This window comes from Perissodus microlepis, chromosome 23 (assembly GCF_051167445.1).
Source record: "Perissodus microlepis isolate ML-2025 ecotype Zambia chromosome 23, ASM5116744v1, whole genome shotgun sequence".
In the NCBI taxonomy this organism is placed as follows: domain Eukaryota; kingdom Metazoa; phylum Chordata; class Actinopteri; order Cichliformes; family Cichlidae; genus Perissodus; species Perissodus microlepis.
Window position 1 is genome coordinate 15478882 of NC_140482.1, and position 16498 is coordinate 15495379.

The 16498-nt window shown below is 39.3% G+C and overlaps 1 protein-coding gene across 2 annotated transcripts in view; it reads right to left on the minus strand.

Annotated features, from left to right (window-relative positions):
• Nucleotides 1-16498, minus strand: part of ncam2a (neural cell adhesion molecule 2a) — a 411246-nt gene that overhangs the window by 326796 nt on the left and 67952 nt on the right. The gene's annotated exons all lie outside the window — the stretch shown is intronic.

Below are 16498 nucleotides of genomic sequence, written 5' to 3' on the forward strand. Positions count from 1 at the left end.
AATTGTCCTAATTCTGTTTTTGGCCTCATATACTGTATATATGTGTATCCATGCATGTTCAATGTTCGATATCAAGAAATGAGGGGCAGGCCAAGACTTGTGCACAGTAATCTTTAAATCATGCCAGACATTTCTTTACACAAAATGAACAAATTGTTGTATTTGGAGTGAAAACTTAACAAACTTTGAAAACTGACAAGAATTAAGCTGACAGTCAATCAGTTGGCAGCCAGATTAGGTTCTATTGATCTCCACAAGGGAAACTAGTTGACTAATCAATATCCAGTGATTGTTTTTAAATCACAAGTCACGGTTTTGTTTTTACTGGCTGCTTGGTTAGATTTAGGAAAGGACTGTTAGAAACATTTCTTGGGTACTGGGATGATGAGTCCAGTTACAATATTTAACTGGCAACCTTAAATGGGATTACAACTGTAATCCCTTGCTAAGGTTTTGCCTGTACACTGTTCATTTTAACCACCTTTAAAAAATCAAGAAGTCATGTGTATGGAAACAGATGTCACCAAAGACCTTTTTTTAATTACTGTGGGGTATCTTGGTAGCCTTAACCAGTCACTTATAAAAAAAAACATCTAAATGAAGTATGGTTTGAACTCTGCTCCTTGCAATTTCCTTTAAAAGTATTGCTGATTAATCAGGGTTCAACAATAATAAAACCAGACGTTTTTAATAACCTTGGTAGTTACATTCGTTGTTATTGCCAGAAGCAATCCAGCTACAACATACAGCCTACAAAACCTGATAATATTCAAAAGCCACTGGCGACACTGGAGGACTTTAATTTCCTGAGTAAAGACAGCGTATACTGTATCTTTTAAGATATAGCATTAGCATTTTCTAACTAATTCGATTTTATATCAGTATGAGCCACCATTTACATGTAAGTTAATCACGTAAACCTGCTGGTTTTACATGGTAATATCACCTTGACATGAGATGAAGTAAAACTGCAACACTTTAAAAATATTTGTGTATTAAGTGTGTGGATTTCCATTTAATGGCAGATGTAGAATTTACTTTTGGAAACTTGAAATTACCGGTTTAAACCCAAAAACTGCAAATGCAAGACAGACTGATGACAAATAAGTGCAAACTGTAGAAGATTTTACAAACCTACACAGTTGATGCTTACATAGTGTTGTTATTTTTCCATACTTTCTAATTCATTCGCTCTCTAGACCTGTCTCTCACAGGCAAACGGTCTCATTCACACAAGTCAATGAACCAATCCCTCCTTCCAATTCCTCCAACTAAGCCGTTGCTGCCAATTTTCCATTATAAGTCAAGTGGGAGTTTGACTGACTTATCTTGCAGCTGTCACGGTTATATTTAATAAATGAGACTCTGCTCTTGTGTTTGTAGTTTGCGTAAGAAGCCATGGATCTTCCAGTACTGTAAAAATGTGTTAAGAAGTCATTTAGTTAAGCATGGGACCTTAAAATTCTCTGTGTAAGTTGTGAGGGAAAATCCCAAAAGAGTGAGTCGACTTGCCTCCATTAGACATTCTTTCATAAATACTCAAAGAACGAGCAACTTTACCTTGAAATACGTTAGGCTTTTCATATGAAGACTTTTTTGGGATGTGTTTACAGTAATTCCATGAGAAAGGAGATTTGTTAGAGGCAGACAGAGAAAAGTTTGAAATCTTTGAATGGGTCACAGAATCACTATCTTCATCTTAGCTAGTGATTCTTTTAGTTTACTGTAAGTTGATGGGTCTTGGTTGAGCATTATACTTTCATGAAGAGACTGTAAATGGTCAGTGGCCCTCTAATGAACTGGTTTCAAGTTGTATTGTAACAGCCAACAAGAGATATCTATATATATGACAAATACTCCTAAGGCCTGGGTTTATTAACATGTTAAATATAATATAGCCATCATATCTGTGGTTAGCCTAGTGATTAAACAGATAGTGACTGCAACCAGTCATATTCCCAATTCCCTGAGCAATGGTAAATGGCCTGTATTTGTATAGCGCTATACTAGTCCCTAAGGACCCCAAAGCGCTTTACACATCCAGTCATCCACCCATTCACACACTGGTGATGGCAAGCTACATTGTAGCCACAGCCACCCTGGGGCGCACTGACAGAGGCGAGGACACTGGCGCCACTGGGCCCTCTGCCCACAACCAGTAAGCAACGGGTGAAGTGCCTTACCCAAGGACACAACGACCGAGACTGTCCAAGCCGGGGCTCAAACCGGCAACCTTCCGATTACAAGGCAAACTCCCAACTCTTGAGCCACGATCGCCCCATTTTCCACCACGCTAGTTGCTTGGTGAAAAATGGGGCGATCGTGGCTCAAGAGTTGGGAGTTCGCCATTTTTCACCAAACTAGTTGCTTGGTGAAAAATGGTCACACCAAAAATGATCTTAAAGAGGTATACAGTATTGCAACAAAAATGTCTTGCAATTGCTTTGGTTGATAGTAGATTGCTGCAGTTCCCTATAGTTTGCATTTAAAAGGTGACTTGCAAACACTCATTAAGTGGTAGACAAACTAGAAAAATATAACAGTGTATCCATACAAATAGCAAAAGTTGCACCTTTTAAAGCATGTTGGTTGCAGTGTTAAGGTACAACTTTTACCTTGAAGGCAAATATTCCCCATTTTCAGTCTGCATTGCACTTTTTTAAGTTTTGCTACTGCTTGACAAGTGTTTGACAAGTTGCCATTTTCTACACGTACTACAGTAGACCATGAAAATTTACCAGCAACCAAAACAGTTCCAAGGTTTTAGGTGAAGGACCCTCTTTGCAACAAATTTCACCAACCATTCTCTAGGACTGTGTCATGGAAGCCTTATCGAGCACGAGATTATCCACATCAAAAGTATTTCATTTTTTAGGGGAAAAAGATACCGAAATATACTCAAAATGATTTGAGCATTATATGTCAAAGTGTTAGATTATGTCAGCCACCATTTCACTGCTTACTAAATTGTCATTTGTCGATTGTTCACAACAGTCATCACCAGTGCTCCCACACAAAACCTCATCGGCATGTATGCCACTCATCACTAGAGTGCCATTCAAATGCAAATAAGCATCGGGGTATTTGTAGCTGTGTCAACTCCCAGTTTTTATAGCTGACCAGGTGTATAAACACTACACAGGGTTGCAGTCGATTTTTTTCTCTGTTAGTTTGCTTTGTACTTTTTAATTATTGTCATTTTTAACTGTTGTTGAACTGCACAGAAACACTTTATGCTGTTGTGGCTGATATTTGATTCAACCAGCATGCACTAAATTAAGTGTAACTATTTCATTTCTTACCTGTGCAAGGACCACAACATTTTCCGTTTCACTGTTACAGTATTTTTGGACCATAACTATGAAAGTGACAAATGAGTGGGGACCTTGTTAATTGGTAAAGACACGGGTGGGATGCCAATATGCTAATAGGAATTATCAGTATTTAAGGCTGCAGTAGAAGCTGTGAAAACACCTGACAGCAAAATTTTTCTTCCTCTGTTGGCTTAAGGCCACTGCATGGTCCAGCAGAGCAACATAAGAGGCCCCAGTGGGACAAATCTGTTTTCAAAGCAGGTCAGGTCTGAAAACCCAATGTTGTTGGCAAGTGACCACCAAGGTCTTTCCAAAATGGAGGCCAACGTGTCCTCCAGAGATGGCAACACAAGCTTATATAATATCTGCTCTCCCTGAGTTGAGGGTAGTGGCAGAATTGTCCTGCCTGTAAGCATCATCACGTATACTGTATTTGTAATGTCTTTGTTGTTCAGTCTCATTTTTTGAATTCATTCCTCTTCTACCACCATCAGTGATCACTTTAACAAGGCTCTAGAGAAACACCTGAACTCTAACCAGGAATAAACTCCTTTGAATATTCAACTCCAAAACAAAAGGATGCTAACATTGATCTATTTTTGCCAGATGGGTCTGTTTCCCAAGACATTAGCCACAAGAACACGTTAAGCTAACAATACAGCAAGAGTGTTCAGAAGTTTCTTTTGGAGTCTTTCTGCCCCCAAATGGTGGAAAATCATTTGCTGTACTGACAATATTTTTTTTGTTAGCGCTACTCTGTTATGTTTGATGTTGGACTCTGGCAGCTTGTGCCTGTGGGTGTATGGGTTTATGATCAAAGGTAAGATTTTGAGATTTTCAGGCCCAGCCTTTGCAGGAGGGGTAAGCTCTACAGTGACATTTTTCTCTCCAGTCTTAGAATCTGCACCCAGCATGCCATGTCCCCGTTTATCAGGCTCAGACATTTTTGAAATGATTGGCAATTCTTTGTTTAAAATAGATCTCTTGAATTTGCACAGCACAAATTTTTGGGTGGCTTTTTTTAGACTTAATACAATATTTCCATATCACACACTTTTTAATAAATATGCTTGTTTCCTGACACTGGTTCTTAGGCCACCTCCAGTGACTTCTTTGAGAATTTACTCAGAGAGAAAATCTCACTCTCTGCTATTTCAGGGCCTTTCTCTGACACATTTAAAAAATGGTTGCATGGGGGTAACAGTATCAGCTACATCCTTCATGGTAAATGGCACAGGAAATACAGGAGTTCACTTTTCAGTCCAGTTTTCTCACATGACTGTAGGATTTCACTATTATAGCAAAAAAATTGTTTTGATTATTATTGATTACCATTATGTATCACGATCATTCAATGATTTCTGCGAGAAAAATGTTTTTAATACACTGTCACATAGACATAACATTGCATTCACACTCATGTGGCGCACCATTCCTGTTAATGTATAAATCTTGGTATCCAAATTAATTTGATCCTGTTTATTATCATAAATTCACTACATCTCTTAGAACGAAAAAAGTAAAAAGATTAAAAAAAAAAGATAACTTATTTTAAATCACCAGGGCACTGCCTTCACCTTTACACTGTGCCCTGTTCCTGTTTATTAAAACATCGCTGCAGGCAATAAAGGCGTTTATTCATCTGACCTAAGTGCATCTCGTAGAAGCAAAGCATTTCTTTATATAAAATATAGTCTTTGACAGTCACTCCTGTCATTTTAGCTGCATGCTATACGTGAATAAACTTATAGTAAACTATTAGTCCCCCTTGCATACAGTGTAGCCATAGCCTCGTCACCATATGAGGGGATAACATATCATTTGTCCATCAAGTTGACTGTTTTCCCAAAGCTTTAGTTACTCAGCATGTTTGCTGGACAGATCTTTGCCCGGCTGGAAAGCAGTTGTGTTGGTGGTTTCAGGCATCTGTGTGAAAACATACAGCCTCACTTTTTGTTCTTTTTCTTGGGTAGTATGCACAAATTATTCTGCCACTTGTTTGTGTTTTCAGATGGGTAAATAAGTTGTGGTTCAGACAAAACACTACAACACTCTGCATTTTCTTCTTGACAGATAGATAGATAGAAGCATTCATCAAGGCCAAAAAATTACCTTTGTAAAAGTAAGGAAGAGATCAGAGAAACACCCTTCAACCTTGTTGCATGTTGATGTTGCACATTCTGTCCACCAGAGGGAACTCTGTGCTATGTGTTTCGAACACAATAAACACAAGGAGCTGATCACAGCAGGGTTGTGCATGACACAAAGGAGTAATTCACAATTTGTGTATTTCCTTTGGCAATTTTTACCTTTATTGGATAATGAAGATCAACAGGACAGAGAGAGACATGCAGCAAAGGCCCACAAGGTTGGATGTGAACTCACGCTGTTAGCCTTCTGGCTGTGTAACATGTGGTTAACTCCTCAATCACTGACCTAAAGGAGCACCTCTAATCCATGCACTGTTGTGACAGCAATACGCTTATTTTTAAACTGCGCACTGTCATATTATGTTAGTTGAGACTGATAAGAGCAAGTAGGGAAATTTGATTGTTTGTTTGAGTGAAAGAAAACACAAAAAGAAGCTTTTGTGTTGGATTTTCAGCTCACCAAATAATGTTTTGAGTCATGCTGTACATCAGTCTTTTAACATAGTATTATGACATTCAGGAAACTTGAACCTGCATGGTGCAGAGAATAGCCGTAGTTGGCACATGCAGGCAAAGGACTGCATGTGCCAATCACGGCACACGAGAACTTGATTTGCTTTTACTTTGCATTCACACATTTTCTGTGTTGTTAGGATAGAAATTCTAGTAATCGTGCAGCCCTGACTGACTGTCAGTCGCAGACACATTTATTATGTGCCCAAATAAAGCAAACAATAAAGTCAGGTTGGAAAGAATCTACTTTATCATTTTGATTGCGTATTTCAGTCACTCTCAACTCCAGAGAACTGCTTTGTCTTCACAGAAAATGACATAAGCACATTGGTGAAAACCATTTTAAACCAATCAATTTGAATCCATTTAAAAAAAAAGAAAGAAAGACACATTTTTTTCCTGTAAAAAGCTGAATACAAGCCTTAATTGTGTCATAAATATTCTCCTTCTCACTCACTATTTTTCCAGGAAAATGAATCTTAACAGTCGACTACACAGTAGAGCGAAGAATTACACATTAGAGTGAAATGGCTTAACCTACAATAGCTGAAAGTTTCGTTTCCCTTGAGGTTTTCTCCTTTTATACTAGGAGGTGCTGCGGGGGCTTTATTTCGGAGAAAAACATAGTACTTTAAGGTCGCAGCTAAAAAACTGCCAGAGAAGAAGCTACACTGAAGGCTTAAGCAAAAGTCTAATTTTCAGGTGCATTTGAAGGTTGTGCCTCAACGTTTTTCCCCGGCACAATGTCATCTTAGCTTTTTGTTCACTACCCAAAGACGTTTCTAAAGTCTGAGTGCATACGTCTAAGGAAGGAAATGAAAGTCATACTCAGAGTTGAGTTTTTCCCCTTTTCTAACCCCTTCGCGTGCAAATTCAATTAAAGCGGCAATGCAGAATGATCTAGAAGCCACAATAAAGATGGCATGTTTGCAAATTGATGACAGAAAATGTGCAGTGGCTCACTTAAAACATTTGTTTTTAAAAACATTGTCCTTTATTTTAAGGAGAGCCCAGTTTCAGATCAGGATAACTGGCTTTAATAACCTAATTTCTTCACCAGTGAAAGAGGCAGGTGTAAATGAGAGACACTGCCAATCTGTCACACACATTTAATTACTCTAGTAGGCCATTATGATTTAATAACAGCGATGCTTTGGCCCTTATGCTCTCAGAGGTCCTAATTTTACTTGTCACAGCTCTGACTTTAGTGCACGGGGGTGCTTTGTAAACAGTATCTTAAGTGAAAAGCAGGGAAAGCTGATTCATTTTGAGATCTGGATGGCATAAAAAACAATCCAGATCTTCTGGATAATACCTCATGGAGGGGAGGAAAACACAGGAAACAGTGAGTCAGCACTCCAGCTCATGTGTGAAAATCCTTCCCCCCTAAACACCAGCTGGGTGCAGGAACCGGCTGTCAGCAGAGGCCTCGGCGGAAAACATGCTCATAACCTGGAGGTCAATGATGTAGAGGCAAACTTTAACCGATTCCCCCCATGAGAACCATTAACATCTAATTTCATCTCATTTGTGTACAAGTGGTCTGTGAATTAAACACCTGCCAAGCACCAAATGCCCCGGACATTTGTCTCAGTGGATTAATCGATAAGGGTAACAGTAACTTAATGTACAAAAACATTTCTGCATCATGTTAATCATGTTGCCTCTTTAAAGTACAACTTCACAGCAGTAATCATCTCAGGGCACTTGAGTGAACGAGAGGAGAGCGGAGGAGAGGTGATCAGAGCATCATAAGAAGTCTGCCTTCAGCCTAACTGTATGGTGCATATCTGACAAATGGTTCAAATCCACCTGATCTTGCTAGTGGCTTTATCAAGAGGGAAAGTTTGAAGCCTGATGATAAACTAGAGGGGGTGTCTGCCTCTTGAACCTAAACTGGGACCTGGTTCCACAGGAGCGGAGCCCCCACAGGGTTCAGTGCTAGGACCCATTCTGTTTACATTATACATGCTTCCCCTAGGCAGTATCATTAGAAGACATAGCATACATTTTCACTGCTATGCCGATGACACCCAGCTCTATCTGTCCATGAAGCCAGATAACACACACCAATTAGTTAAACTGCAGGAATGTCTTAAAGACATAAAGACCTGGATGGCCGCTAACTTTCTGCTTCTTAATTCAGATAAAACTGAGGTTATTGTACTCAGCCCTGAAAATCTTAGAAATATGGTATCTAACCAGATTCTTACTCTGGATGGCATTACCTTGGCCTCAAGTAACACTGTGAGGAACCTTGGAGTCATTTTTGACCAAGATATGTCATTCAACGCACATATTAAACAAATATGTAAGACTGCTTTCTTCATTTGTGCAACATCTCTAAAATTAGAAATATCCTGTCTCAGAGTGACGCTGAAAAACTAGTTCATGCATTTATTACTTCTAGGCTGGACTACTGTAATTCAAAAGCCTTCAGTTAATCCAAAATACTGCAGCAAGAGTACTGACAGGGACTAGAAGGAGAGAGCATATTTCTCCTGTTTTGGCTTCCCTTCATTGGCTTCCTGTTAAATCCAGAATTGGATTCAAAATCCTGCTCCTCACATACAAGGTCTTAAATAATCAGGCCCCATCTTATCTTAATGACCTTGTAGTACCATATCACCCTATTAGAGCACTTCGCTCTCGCTCTGCAGGCCTACTTGTTGTTCCTAGAGTATTTAAAAGTAGAATGGGAGGCAGAGCCTTCAGTTTTCAGGCCCCTCTTCTGTGGAACCAGCTTCCAGTTTGGATTTGGGAGACAGACACTATCTCTATGTTTAAGATTAGGCTTAAAATTTCCTTTTTGCTAAAGCTTATAGTTAGGGCTGGATCAGGTGACCCTGAATCCTCCCTTAGTTATGCTGCAATAGCCATAGGCTGCTGGGGGACTCCCATGATGCTTTGGGTTTTTCCTTTTCAGTCACCTTTCTCACTCACTATGTGTTAATAGACCCCTCTGTGTGAATCATACTTGTTATTAATCTCTGTCTCTCTTCCACAGCATGTCTTTATCCTGTCTTCCTTCTCTCACCCCAACCGGTTGCAGCAGATGGCCCCGCCCCTCCCTGAGCCTGGTTCTGCCGGAGGTTTCTTCCTGTTAAAAGGGAGTTTTTCCTTCCCACTGTCGCCAAAGTGCTTGCTCATAGGGGATCATATGATTGTTGGGTTTTCTCTGTATGTATTACTGTAGGGTCTACCTTACAATATGAAGCGTCTTGAGGTGACTGTTGTTGTGATTTGGCGCTATATAAATAAAATTCAAATGAATTAAATCGAATTGACAGCCTCAGGCTCCGCCTTCCATTCTACTTTTAGATGAACTAGATCTCTACACTGAGAAAAAATGCTCCTAATTTCACAGAACAGAAAAAGTCAGTTTACTTGTCATGTCATGTCCAAGTAATGACTGCATTATCAGGTCTGTAAGAGTCAACCTGTGTCCACAGACATCCAGTCTAAGACTGCTAACCTGACGATCATCAGGACTGTCAGAAAAGTGTCCAATTGTTGGATCTTTATTTAGATAGCTAATTATAATGACACAAAACCCTGCCAGACTTATGCAATTGGAATTCTTCTTCATACAACAGTTATGTTCAAACCTAACATGTCATTAAAATCTTTATTCTAATTAGCTAAATGCTAGTTGCTTAATTTCAGTTTAGCACAACAGTCACACTTATTGACAGTTTTAATTCGGTTTTGTTAGTGTTGAGTCTGGCACCTGTTTAGCTCATTGAGTGCACAGGAGCCTCTTGAATGACCACAGATTACGTCTTCTGTGTACACTATTACCTCTTTTAAGTAGGATTAAAAAGCAAAAAGTATCAGGTAATTAATAAAAAAAAGTTAAATCAAACATTAGATGACTTTAAAAAATGACTTCAAAAACATCTTTTGTGTTTTTGTTTCTTTTTCTTTCTTTATCTTGGAACCCATTTGGAAAAGCTCAAGCTTTAGCTTGGTAGTTACAGCTTAGAGTCATTTTTGAAGCACATGTGCCAAAAAATTTGAAGCATCATGTTAGTTTCTGATCCCATTCTCCCCTTCCTCCGACATTTCCTGTGATCTCTTCAATGACAGCTATCAAAACAAAGACCTGAAAAGACTTTCAAAAGGAAAACTGCCAAAAGTCAGAATTTTGAGCTTTGCAAATGAATACGAATGCAAATATTGGTCTGTCACACAAAACTATTTTTTTCTAAACAGTCTCTTTTATTTATTTTCTGTTTCTTTTGATGAATTTTCATATTTTTCACATTGTAACAAGCGAGTTAACCAATAAACATCAATCAACGATAAATTATATGTTGCATTTTTCTGCAAGAAGGTGCAAAGTGAGATCAAGTATAGAGAAATAATGGATAAGGGTGAAAAGTGCTCCAGGCACCGCTTACCTCAAATTATATGCTGTGTTTTCATATCAGAGCATTTCAGTAGAAGAGGAGCCCAATGAGACAAGCGTTCCCAAAACATTTCCAAGGATATTTGTTGTTAAAGCCAAACTGAGTATCTGCCGGCATTTTGCTGGTGCCAAGTTGATAAAGCATAGAAACAAACATAATCTCCTCTATAGGTTTCTGTCATTGTAGCTTTAGTTCTAAGTAAATAAGGCAAAACTGAACCGATTTCACTAGGGGATGTGAGGCACCCACTTTTAGAGCCTTTGTGTTTGACTGCCTGTGTCTGTGCCAGAGAATAAGATATTTCAAGAACACATATAACAAAATATCTCATTTGCTTGGTGTTCAGGGGAATACGCATCCCCTATCTGGACTGAAAAGACAGGAAATGACAAAGAAAAGCTTGAGAAAGAAATCAATCGTCTACTTCCCTTTGTGGGATCGAATTGGGTTTTGACAAAAATAACCTCGCTTTCTACGCTGCAGTCTTTTTTCACCCCCCGTCACATTTGCTGTATAACTAAATGAGTGGGTTTCGGTAAAGTGTGCACATTGTTTCAAGGGATTACATGTTTCGTAACAGAAAGTAAGGTAAATCTCAGAGTTTTTCTTCAGTAGGAGCTCACTTTGTTGCCTGCCGTTCACAAGTTTGTCCTGAACGCAAAGTTGCTAAAATCAGTGAAACCACAGAAGTTTGTGAAACTGCACAGTGCACTTCACCTCTGTTAGTGAGTCTGTGGGCCGTCCACCTGTGCTCTGTGTTTGTCTGTGTGCACCCAAGCATGTTATGCTCTAACTTATCTTCATGCGTGTGTCTTCTCTCACACCCTTGGGGGGTTGAGAAGGAGGAGGAGGGGGTGGACTGAGTACAGTGACTCCATCATCGATCGATTTCACTGGATGATTCGTCTTCATTAACGCTGAGCAGTATTAAAGCAATCCCTGCGGATGTGTGAGAGACGAGAGCGAACGAGGGACTCTGGGATTCGATGCGCTGCGTGCCACCGAATTTGCCGACTCATCTCAAATGCAAAGAGGGGGTCAAAATGCTGCCAGGCGCCATATGGCTGCACGCTGACAATAAAGACAGCCGTGTCTGGGCTTGTTTTGGAATTTATTTGATTAAAAACCACTTTAAATAAAGTTTAAAGACCTGAAAGATGGATGGAATTGAATTTTGCTACTTTCCTTTCAATATTTAACATCACCTGAATGATAAAAATGACAAATTATGATACTAACAAGCTTCTTCTGTTATAGCCTAATAGCACTTTTAGCTGTAGCCCTGGGCTCCACACTTATTCATGAATACATCGTGCATATTTGTTTAATGCTTACAATGAGCTAATGGATACTGCATTAAAGCTAATTACTCAATCCAATCATGGCTAATACAGCAAGCTGAAAATGGCATGACATCAGGAAATAGAAACATCCACAGATAAACACCATAAATCCATGAAAGCAGCCTGAGGTCATAGGGTTGTCAATAAAATCCATACCCAGATACTACCTGATCGTAACGTTTACTGTTTTGGTAAATGGCACGTGTACTGATTCCCATATAGCGCTTTTCTCCTCTACTTGGGCACTCAAAGCACTTTATACATTCACATTATACATTTGTAACAGTATCATTATCAACACTGCTGTCTTTGCCACATCCTGTTGACACATAGCTTCACAAAGCACCTCAAGAAGAGAGGTGTTCACAACACCCGGGCTTGCTCAGCATGGCAAGTGCTACTGCTAGTGTCTTGCATACAAAGCAAATGACCAAGGAAAGGTCTTAAACTTATATGCGAACAATACTGTAAACTGGAAGTAATGAAGTCGAGGAGCATAGAGAACTTAACATCTTCAAATCCAAAGCTGTGATCTTTGGGATAGCTCAGGTGGTAGAGCCGGTGCTCTACTAATCAGAAAGTTGGTGGCTTGATCCCCATGTGCTCTAGTCTGCATGCCTAAAATCCTTGGGCAAGATGTTAACCCCAAGTTGCTCTCTAATAGATCCATTGGCGTAGAAAGAGCATAGAAAAAAGTGAATGGGTGAATAAGGCAAGTTGTGTAAAGCGCTTTGAGTGCTCAGAGTAGAAAAGCGCTATATCCTCCTGAGAACTGAGGAAAAAAAATCTTCCCATTGAACTTTTTGTGATTTTCTGTCTCTTTGGAGCTAAAAGAGGCCACCCAAACACACGAGACATCAAGGGAAAGCCCAGGATGTCCTCTATTTAGCACATCAGGACTTAGTAGAGTAGCTCAAGTAAGTCAAAAGATATAAACCAAAAACAAATGTCCATTACAAAGGACATAAAATTATAGGCTGCTTCTCAGGAGAGCAAAAGAACCAGTACATTTACCATTTATCGGGAGTTTAGAGACCTCTGTAAAACCTCCCGTTTAAACCTAACCATGCAAAAAGTGAATCACACATATGAGCATGCAAATCTTATTTTGTGGTTTGGCTTTCGTTCCATGGTGGTTTCTGATTACTTCCAGAATATACTATCATTGTGTACACTTTCTAAAAGGTCACTAACGTTTCATGAAATGTTCTCAAATCTATTTTGGCATCAGCTGCTGTACCGTTACTGCTCATGTGCTCTAAATTACAGTCAGAGCCGATAATTGAATCACCGGCAGCGATTGTCGACAATCAAGGGCATCGCCAAGCCGTCATCCAACTCATTTGAGATGAGTGGTTATGACACCGAGTGGGAGCTTGGGAGTAAAAACAGATTCAACACTGACCTTTGCATGCAAAGAGAAATTGGCATATACATGCTGATATGTGTATGAAAGTGGAGGTCATGGATTTATCATTTCTCCCCCCATAGCGCCTCCAGCATCATATTTCGCCCTGCCTGTTTGTAATTGACCGTAGCTGACAGACACCTGTCCCATGCTGACCTACTCCATCAGCAGGGCAAGGGTGCCACTAGGGCCGACTGTCACTCCCGATCGTGTTAAGTGACGGTCAAATGCAGCACACATAGTCAACCACTGGAACCTATTAGCCGTCTTACAGCTCTCACATCAGGACTCGCAGAAAAACAGGCGAAAAAGGTGCGTGTTAGCGAGTGCGTGACGGAACAATGTGCAATGATGTGATTCATTTGGAGAGGTGAGGAAGCAGTTGAGTGCACAATTGTGTGTGTGCGTGTGTGTCTGAGCACGAGGGTTTGTGTAAAATGTCAGCAGGGGAGTTCAAGGTTCACTGGGAGTTCAGGGCATATGTCTCTCTTTCTTGCTTCCCCCTCCGCGTCCTATCCATCCTGCACACACTTGACAGCCGGTTCTTCCTGGTTGCAGAGGGACCCCAACTCAATGTACATGACTCGCGATTTTCCTGTCGCATCTGCAGGGCACGGGGTGAAGAAACAAGACGACAGTGGAGCGAAAAGACGAGGAGAAAGCAGGAGTGGCAGTGCGTGCTGAGGGACAGCTGGTTGCTGCGGTTTATTTCGCTGGCTTTTTATTTCACTGATAGTCGAGTTTATCGACCAGCTGTCAATTTTACTATACTGTAGGCACAGTACAAGGTGGCAATAAACTCCATCTGGGACTGCATGAGAAACATCTCAGTGAAGCTCTGTCATATATTTTCTGTCTTCTTCAGATACTGACAACTTCAAGTGATACTAGTGTAAGAATATTTGAAGGAAAAAAGTAGGATTAACTGGCAGGTGAGATAGAGCAGGGTGTCAAACTCATTTTACATTGCAGGCCACACATAGCTCATGTTGCTATCACTGTAAAGAAGTCTGACAGACTTAATACCCGAGATGTCTTAGTGTATGAAAAACAAGTGCAGCACTACATCTCAGTTTTTTTCTGTATAGCAGAGAAATGTTACTCTGGTAAATGAAAAGAAATCTGTCAGCATGAAATAAATGTGCAAAATAACAGAAAATGTTCTGTTAGTTCATTACCTGCACTATCCTGTAATTATAAACACAAAGATGCTGTTTGATTTATTATTATTACTGTGGACCCATTCTTTTTTTTTTTAAAAAAGGACAAAGATAAACAAAAAAAGAAACTAAAAAAAAGAAAAAAGAAACTAAGAATAATGGCCACCTTTTTTCTCATGATTCCTGATTACATTGCATTACTGATTCACCTCCAGCAAAACACCCGATCTCATCTTCATCGAGGCAGGTAAGCTATTTTTCTGCTCAAAATTCCTAAATAATTTATGCAACATTAGGTACGGATATTAAATGATTAGTAAATAAGTTATGAATCCTAAATTGTACTCACAATTTCTAAGCCATAAATGATTCACCGGACACGTGTTGAACATCCCATAAACGGCACTTATTTTGCAGCTTGCTCAGCTCAAACTGCTCTATTAACACTAAACCGTATGTGAGATTCATCTGTGTCCTGTATATCTACTTTCCAACAGTATTATGAGTGAGAATAAAACTGCTACTAACTGGCTTTGGAACACATTTCAAAGAGATTAATCATGCTTATGAAGATAATTCAGTTTCACTCTGTGCTTAAAACCCAGTGATTTTGCAGCATTCAGTAATGATAATGTTCCTCAATCTCCGTTAGACAATCGCACAGAAACTTGATGTAATGTTCCTCTCACCTAGCACTGGAGCAACACACTCTGCCTAAAAATACTTCTTCACGGTTTACACTTATTATCGGATCCTCTGCTGTTAGGAATGCTGTTAGACTTAAAAGAAAAAATGCTTTAACAGATTTTTTATAGCAGTAATTTATCAAATGTTATCGTGAAATTGTGAAATGAATTGATAATTCTGATGAACGAGTAGAGAATTATCACCTCAACCTCTTCTTCCTGGAACCTTATAACAAGTCTGAGCTCACTGTTTTTGTTCACAGCTTCATTTCTAGTGCTGTGGGCATCTGTTTTCAGCAAGAAAAAAAAACCTCTACGTATTTACTCCACTTTACACAAGCTCAGTATGAATAGCAGAGAGACAGCTAGCAGCTAGCTTATGAAGATGGTGGAAAGAAAGCCAAAACAGCAAAAGCAGAGATTAACGCGGACAGAGAAAGTTTCACAAATGGCTGCTCTATGCTGGCTCCATAAATGAGTCACCCATCACAGATTCCAATGTTAAAACACCCAACTTAACAACAGATGTAAACAAAAAAGTGCCAAAACTGGTTGTAGTCCATGCCGCTTTTTTCCAAATTTGAAACTGTGCATGACGTCCATATTTAAATATCACATACAATTTCAATGTTTTAAAGCTTAAAGTTCATGTTTTAATGTTTTAAAGTAGAAGCAATTTACCCTTTTCTTTAAGTATGCTCACTTTTGGTACCAATAAATCAACGGGTCAATGGCTGTCACGCCAACTGGAGGCTACAAAATAGTTTTCTGTAAACCAATGAATAATGTCTCAATACACGATAATGTTTCTATTTACCAAATATATGTTAAACAATAGTTTCACATCTTGAATGCCCCTTCAAGCGGGATTTACAAAGTCAGAGCAGCCGCACCAAAAGTGTAAAAACTTGTAATCTGTCTATGAATGTCGGCTGTGTTTTTAAAATACCAAACCTGCTCTGCAGCGCTAGTCGTGCATGAATGGCTCTACTTTGCATTATAGCTAAATAAATCCTGTTTTTTCTTGCCTTTCCAATTTTTTTACTTTCATAATGCGTTCAACTCAGGATCAGATATTTGACTTCTGAGGTAAGCGGAATTAGGCAGCAATGCAAACTTGACTCTAATTCTGAAATAATTGCCAGGAAATTCACATTTTTGAAAATGACGTGTTTATTGAGTTTTATATTAATTAGTATGTTTGAGCTTTAATTTGTATCATATTTGCTACTTATGTATTGCACAACATATTTAGGTTTTCAAGGGAAAAGAAATTCACACTAAAGACAAAAGTCTTAAAAACTCAGACTTATATAGAGTATAAACTCTTTGTGCTGTTTCATAATGCCACAAAACTCAATTACGCCATGTTTTTGGAAAACTAAGATTCACAGCTGACAAAATAATCTAACTTTGAGAATATGTGATCATCATGATCATCATGAGATGGTGTTGAAAGATATGAGCTCCAACAGCTTCAGAGCATCAAACTGAGGTTAGAGCAGTTTTGTC